General features: G+C 34.6%; 1 long non-coding RNA gene across 1 annotated transcript; it reads right to left on the bottom strand.

The window, feature by feature from the left end:
- Positions 1-2,593: 2,593 nt before the first annotated feature.
- LOC135610554 (uncharacterized) lies at positions 2,594-8,011 on the bottom strand. Its single transcript, XR_010486184.1, has 4 exons — positions 7,915-8,011; positions 5,325-5,387; positions 5,133-5,227; positions 2,594-3,139 (listed from the first exon to the last, which is right to left on the bottom strand). It is a non-coding gene; the product is annotated as an uncharacterized LOC135610554 (long non-coding RNA).
- Positions 8,012-8,305: the final 294 nt, after the last annotated feature.

The following is an 8,305-nucleotide window of genomic DNA, read 5'->3' as shown; positions in this document are numbered from 1 at the left end:
CTATTTAACAGTGATGACATCCAGTCAACCATTTGACCACTCGAGTGGGATCTTCGTTCTAGTCAACCTTTGGCCTCATTCCTAAAATATCCGCTCTTGACTCCTCTGCTATATATTTCTTCCGACTTACTATCCTCTCCCACTTGTTGTGTGAACTCTGCCCTCGACTCCTCACACCGTTCTTCTAAAATCAGTTTTAGTCGTCCATGGAGCCCGTCGACCTCGTTCCGAGAGGTTACAGGTTTCTTTCCATGGCGGAAGAACTGGTTCACTACCTCACCAACTGGATCACCGAAACGCTCCTCCTAAGCGAATTCTCCGATGTCTACAGCACCGAGTTTCTCACTATCTGACCAACTTGGGAAAATAAAATCCACAAAGTGTTACAATAAGAAACAATCTAGGGAGACCGCTTCGGTTGCCATCTCAATGGTCTCGAGCATCGAATGACGACATTAAAAAAAGACACATCAAACTTTGACAAATTAAATAAAAGATATTATTGAAAAATAAAAATATTATCATATAAATGGATCTTAGTTTATTATTTTACAATGTTTAAATCAATTTTTAACTAGTTATTTTGAAAATGTATAATTTTAATTATATATTAATAATGCTAATCTTTTTTGTAATGTATAAAATTAAAATAATAAACAATTTAAGGGATTCCACTAAATAAAAACCAAATAAAAAATAATTCAATTTCCGTCAATTAACCGTTTAATGATAGTTTTATCATTTATGAAAAATAAACTGAACTGCAAAAAAAAAAAAAAAAAAAAATTGAGATGCTCGATGCAAAAATATATAACATTGAGGATTATTCTAGGGAAATCTTACAATAAAATAAACATCTTTAGAGAAAAAGAGGCTCACAAATTGTATTAATTTGACTTCGTAAAAAATATTTTTTTAAAACTAAAAAAAAATTATTTGAATATGATGATAAGGCATTTGATTTTAACCTTTAAAAAATATTTTTTTCTCATCTTTTTTAATAATATATATAAGCCTTCAATAATTTCATTCTATATCATGATAAAAATTTATCCAAAAATTAATCCGACATATAAATGTACAAACTAAATATATTTTATTTTACCATAAGGAAAGCATGTTACGATAATGAAAGGTTCTTCGTAAGAAAAGTAATAACTTAGCATTAGCAATGTTTGACAGAATTAAAAAAAAAAAAAAAAAATCCCACTCCCATGATTTACAAGTGCTTCTAGCGTCAGAATCAAAATCAAAGAAAACTTTCACGACTTCAATCCCACTCCAATGGTAATGCCCGGGTTGACAAGATGCCTTGACTAGTAAGTATATCCTGTCGGGCTGATCAGATGTTGACATAATCACCTCATTGTCACTCGCTCAAGTCAAATACATCCATGGACTCACCTCTTCGTCGTCGGTCGATCTTGGCGGTGAGCAGAACTGCACCGACGATGCGTTCTTCGCCAGACAGGTTGAAGCCTTCCTGATGTCGGATGACACCGACACAGCCACGACTACCATCCCGAAGGCCTCACCGCCGGGCCTTGTCGATCTTCTCTCGATGCCCGATGACACTCGGTTTGATTCGACCACGGTCGCAGAGGTTTCCTCCTCATCGTCGTCGATAGACTTGGTTGCGTGCGAGCATATGCACAGCACCGACGATGACTTCTTCGCGAGCCTGGAACGGGTCTATGCCTCCTTGATGTCCGATGACACGATTCCAGCCTCGGTGATGTATGGCACCAGCACTGATTTAACCACGGTCGCAGCGGCTTCGTCGTCGTCATCGATCGACATTGTTGGGTGTGAGCAGACGGAGATCATAGATGATAATTACGACTTCCCTATTGATTCGACTATGACCTGGTGGTTGGATTTGTAGCTTGCTTGTATGAAAACTTATACGGAAAATGATGTTTGTTCATGTATATCATAACAATGGAAGGGAAAGAAAATTTTATGTTCTTGTAAATATTGGCCATAACAAAGTTCAATTTTCATCTCATGTTTTGTTTGTTGTTTCCTTAATATGATGGCATCTATAAGAAATGGTATCAATGTTGTTTCGTCAAGTTCGAAGAGAAAGAGTGATCATATGATATCAACAGGTTCTCTCAACCTCAGACTTTGCTGGTTTGGACGACTGGTATCAGAGGCAAGGCAGCAAATTTGATCAATCTTCTTTTGGAAACATGTTCCAACTTTTTTGTTTCCGAGTGAAGTCCACAACAACAACAACAACAACAAAAACAAATACTTTTTTGTTTCCGAGTGAAGTCCACAACAACAACAACAACAACAAAAACAAATAACAATACTGCAAGTCAATCCATCGATAAAAACCTTTAATCACTGAATCGATACTATAGAAAAACCAAAGGTGTGTACTGATACTATAGAAAACCAAACCTTTAATCACTGAATCGATAAAAAAATTCCATGGTTTGAAGCAATTGACAATGGCCAAAAAAATTCTAACTGATATGCAAAAGATTAAACACACATATCATAGTAGAGAATGAATATCATAGTATCAACAACTAGTCCTGATAAGCCACCGTTAAGAAATACAAGACAATTGAGACAACAATTGAGATAGAAGAACATACCATTCATCTTACTGATTCGAAAAAATGGTCAAATTACATCTAAATTACATATTCAGAATTTTGAATGAATTTAAACAACCAATCTGAGTCTACTATTCCAGCTTTGGAAGTTACATACGAATTCAAATAACTAATATCAAATCTACAAAACAGTAAAAATTTGTGGGAGTAACCACGTCGGTTTTCAAAACAAATGATAAGAACAAATAACACTCCTGAGAAGATTGAAACAGACTAAGATACGGGCCTAAGGACTCCTAGTATTCCTTCATGTTAATCTAAAACTAGTTCAAGCACATAAATCAGAAGAACTTTGTCTCATTACATGCCGGAAGAAAGCTTATGAAGAAGAAATGTAATCCTAATTCCTTTTGCAAAGGTTGTAGCATTCAAATTCTTCTGGAGTGTAACTCCTCTTCCTCCTTTGGGGCATGAATTGTAACATGATCTGGCAAATGAGTCATGGTGCCCTGCTTTCTTTTAGGATCCTAGTCCAGCATGATCTTTACTTCGATATCGAGGATACCCTGACATGTTTAAAAGCAAAAGGTCAGTTAAAATGGATCATTAAGCACTTGAATATATATATATCTCCAGGTATATCTGTGTTTTTATTACTGTTTAGAAAGTCAATAAATTCATCCATCTAAATTTCAGCACAAACAAGGTTAGTACAATAAAAAATTCGAAGCATTTAGGTACAACCTACCAAACAAGCATTTCTAGTTGAAGTTGTCAATAGGCAAGTATCTATATGAGCATTGCGAGGAAACCAAGCTCTTTTAAAGCAATCATGCTGCACTAGAGATGTAGAAAGAATTCAGGGACAGAAGTATCAAATAGGAAGAACAAAAAGTCATCTCCTTTATCATGTGGCACTATAGACGTAGAAATAAAGCAAAATAGAAGAAAAAGAAAGATATTTTGAGTTTTTCCCTCTCCTCAAACATTTAAACTTAGCCAAGCCAAATTATTCTTATTGCAGAGTTTAAGCTCATCAGTATCGAGAGGGGTGATCAAGAAGGCAAGATACTTGAAAAATAGAGTTTGGATTATAACAAAAAAAAAAAAGGTAAGAACACAGTTTGACTAAAATTGTTCTTGATGCTTTCAACATGTGTATGAGACAAATTCCTACTGCAGTCAACCATGCAGCAGCAACAAAATCATAATGCTTGAAGTTGCGGCAAAAAAACACAGGCATTGGCAAAGGTTATAAATGAAGAAAAAACCAAGTATCCAATTGCAATGACTTAATGACTTCATCAAAATTTTGCTGCCGTCATCAGAATAGTTTCATTGAAAAATTTTCTACCATATACTACTCACCCCAGTTACCATCAGAAATTATGTTTGTTTGCTGTTCTTCCAAGATCAGTTATGCATGTCATTTCAAGCTTGAGTTGAACAGAATCATGCCATGATCCAAGAACTGACATTTACTGGAGTCTCTATGCATGTTACACACAAAATAATCCACCTCATTCAGAGAGTATGCCACGAATTCAAACTTGAGTTCAATAGAGAGTTGATGAAATTACAAATTTGAGAACCCAAAATTCATTGCGTTCCTGTAGTTGATATGGAAGAAAAGGAAGGCAAAAGGCTTGAGTTGCAAATAGGAAAACAGAATTGTAAGCTACATTATTTGGAGGTAGCAAACGAGAATCTAATGGAAAAAGGAAAAAGAAAATCTTGTTTGTTGGAATCTGACCATTTTCTTCTAAAAAAGAATGTCTTGCCTAATTAACTCCATAAAGCAAAGTTCCTTTTGAGCAATCGAGTGTATTAGAGAAAATTATCACAGTTCTGAGGCCAACGTGATCAAAACCAATACTATGCTTGACACAGATTTTTAAGAGACCATAAGCAAATAAATGTCGGATGACATACTGAAAGATAAAACACTCGATCAATGTCTGCATTACAACTATCCATGCCTTTCACAAAACACATTCTATACAAATTTGGATGTAGAAAGAAGCCCAAAAGTCATAGCAGAATATCTGATAAAATTGACAGGATTTTTCTACCAGGACTGTTAGACTAAATAATCATACTATAGGAAGACAACTATAAAAAGCCTCCTTTTCAAAGATCAGCTAAGTTTCAAGGTTATATACACTCATTACTATTAAATTTCTTATAAAATTTTATCACAGATTGCCTAGGTTTGAAGGGGAAGAAACTGAACAAAGATAAAAGATCTCTAGCCTGTAGTACCGAAGAGAAAAATGAACAAAACCTAACAGACAATTTACAGTCTTACTGGGAATCAATAAAGCTTCACTAAATATATGGGCTGCAGGTAATGCTTATTCAACATGCCCACACTTAGCATTCCTGACCTAAAAACTCGACATCCGCATGCATCTTAATTCGAATGAAACACTAATGAAATAATAAGACACTACATTAGATTTCAGATACTGTCAATTGTTAAGACACAAAAGGAGATGAAATCCATAACAAAAACATCCACTGGATGATTCGAGTTGAAGATAGAAGGTAACAGCTTACATGGTACTACAAAGAGCAAGATGTGCAACTGCCTTGAGCAGCTATTTAACCTTTGTGATGTAGTCACTCATAGCCACCTCCTTTGACTTCCTTCCCTGTCAACTTTACTAATATTAAATAAGAAATAAATTTTGTCCAACAAGTTATATATATATATATATATATAAGATTTGTCAAGTGGATTTTGTAAACCTTCAACAACCTTCCAAGCATCCCACTTGGCTCTGTCCCTCATATCGAATATACCAGGTCAGCCTACAAAGAGACAAAAGAAAAAAGTGTTATAATTTTGTTTGGCAAAGAATGAAAATCACAAATAAGAATATATTAAGGAGCACATACTAGTTTTCACTGGTCCAACATTTGAATATGATAAGGCATTTGATTTTAACCTTTAAAAATTATTTTTTTTCTTATTTTTTTAATAATATATATAAGCCCATAATAATTTCATTCAATATCATGATAAAAATTTATCCAAAATTTAATCCGACATAAATAAAACCAACTAAATCCATGATAATTAATAATTAAATCAACTTCGATTCACATTTGTGTAGAAAAACACGTTGTTCAACAATCTCTTCTCTTCTCTGTCTTCAAAGAATTCAGAGACAGAAGTATCAAATAGGAAGAACAAAGAGTCATCTCCTTCATCATGTGACACTAGAGATGTAGAAATAAAGCAAAATAGACAAAAAAGAAAGATATTTTGAGTTTTTCCCTCTCCTCAAGCATTTGAACTTAGCCAAGTCAAATTATTTTTATTGCAGAGTTTAAGTTAATCGGCATCCAGAGGAGTGATAAAGAAACCAAGAAACTTAAAAAAAGAGTTTGGATTCAAACAAAAAGAAGGTAAGAACACAGTTTGACTAAAATTGTTCTTGATGATTTAAACAAGTGTATGAGACAAATTCCTACGGCAGTCAGCCATGCAGCAGCCACAAAACCAAAATACTTGAAGTTGCAGCAAAAATAGAGAGGCATTGGCAGAGGATATAAATGAAGACAAAACCAAGAATCCAATTCAAATGACTTATGACCTCATCAAATCTTTGGCCGTAACAATCATTTTGCTGCAGTCATCAGAATATTTTCATTGCAAAATTTTCTACTATCTACAACTTATCCCAGTTACCATCAGAAATTATCTTTGTTTGCTGTTCTTACCAGATCAGTTATGCATGTCATTACAAGCTTGAGTCGAACAGAAATCATGCCATGATCTAAGAACTAGCATTTACTGGAATCTCTATGCATGTTACACACACAATAATCCACCTCATTCAGAGAGTATGCCACAAATTCAAACTTGAGTTCAATAGAGAGTTGATGAAATTACAAATTTGAGAACCCAAAATTCATTACGTTCCTGTAGTTGATATGGAAGAAAAGGAAGGCAAAAGACTTGAGTTGCAAATAGGAAAACAGAATTGTAAGCTACATTATTTGGAGGTAGCAAACGAGAATCTAATGGAAAAAGGAAAAAAGAAAATCTTGTTTGTTGGAATCAGAATGATCATTTTCTTCTTCTAAAAAAGAATGTCTTGCCTAATTAACTCCATAAATAAAAGTTCCTTTGGTTCAATCGAGTCTATTAGAGAAAACTATCAAAGTTCTGAGGCCAACGTGATCAAAACCAATACTATGCTTGACACAGATTTCTAAGAGACCACAAGCAAATAAATATATTGACTCGGAATGTACTATGATGCACAATAACCAATACCATCAAGACAGATTCTTAGAAGCAAACACTTATAAACATAAATAAAAAACTAGGAAGTAGATAAAGATACAATCTTAATACTTATAGACTACTTATAACAAAGGCCATATGCTAAGTAAAACTGAAAAAAATGATTGATGGAACAGTTTCAATGATATAAATAAGAAGTAACGATAATTAATAACAAAACATAAAAAATAAGCCCATCTTTTCAATTCAACTATTTGGAAGAAATGGGGAGCAGAAGACCAAGACTTCTTTTATGTTTTTTCTTTTCCTCTTCTGAGACATGTTTTTTCTTTCCCATCCTAACATATGTGTGCAAAAGAGTATCATTTAGGAAAAGTTGTTTCTTCTCATGTGTGCACGCATGCACACATAACATGAACATCAACTGAGGGAAATTGATAGCAGATTCTAGCAATTATATTTATTATTTAGGGCCACTAATTTCAGGCATTATGGTTTTTCTTCCTCATTGTAGCAATTATTCACAAACATTTGAAGAGTTTAAGCCTCGCTGTATCAGATAAAATTAAGATACCAATAAATATAACAAAAATGAAATTATGTCTCTATTTTTCATCGGAAGAAAAACCATATTCTTCCGTCACCATGTTCTTGCCTTCATAATGAGGCTTAGGCCATGGAAGAGTTCAAAAGGACTCAACCAACAATATCGACAAAGAAAATAAAGGGGGTGACACATAAAGATTCTTTCTAGTCTCAAGAAGCTAATCACTGTACAAATCGATCAGACACTAACTACTAAATCAACCCTTCACCAAATGATCAAGGAAGCCTCTGATCTTAACTGAGAAAGGGGCCTCATGCATGCATGCTCTCCAGATCCATGAAACTACATGAATGTCAGCCACAGAACTGCAGATGTTCTAAGCAAACTAAGATCATTATGACTAACATACACGCACAGTCAGAGCTCAAAGATTAGGTCACCATATCCCCAAAAAAAAAAAGGGTAAAATTAGCAAAATAGAACACAACAACAGGAAAAGAGGATCAGAAATCACGTAGCGATGTTGTTCTCATCACCTGCAGACCCATCGCGCTCTCTATTCCTCCTCCTCCTCCGCGTCTTTGGATTCCCGTTTGCGTCGCCGGGTCGCGAAGGACGGAGAGATTATTATGTACGCGCACGTCATTATAGGCCTCGGATTCAAAACAATATGCATTTGGATTTTCGATGGATCAATGCATTCCAGATCGAAATAAACGGACGTGATTCAATGATCGGGACTAGCGGTCGATCACGATGTCGTCTAATTTGTTTGGGGGCTTCGGAATCCACAATAAGAAACAGCTTACATTAACCAATAGGATTCGAGTCAAGAATCCATCCGTGCGCCCATTATATGTATATATATACATACATATGTATATATATACATATATATATATATATATATATTTATTTATATATATA

This window comes from Musa acuminata, chromosome BXJ2-4 (genome assembly GCF_036884655.1).
Source record: "Musa acuminata AAA Group cultivar baxijiao chromosome BXJ2-4, Cavendish_Baxijiao_AAA, whole genome shotgun sequence".
NCBI lineage: Eukaryota > Viridiplantae > Streptophyta > Magnoliopsida > Zingiberales > Musaceae > Musa > Musa acuminata.
The sequence above is the reverse complement of the archived record's forward strand: the minus strand, read 5'-3'. Positions and strand labels throughout refer to the sequence as shown.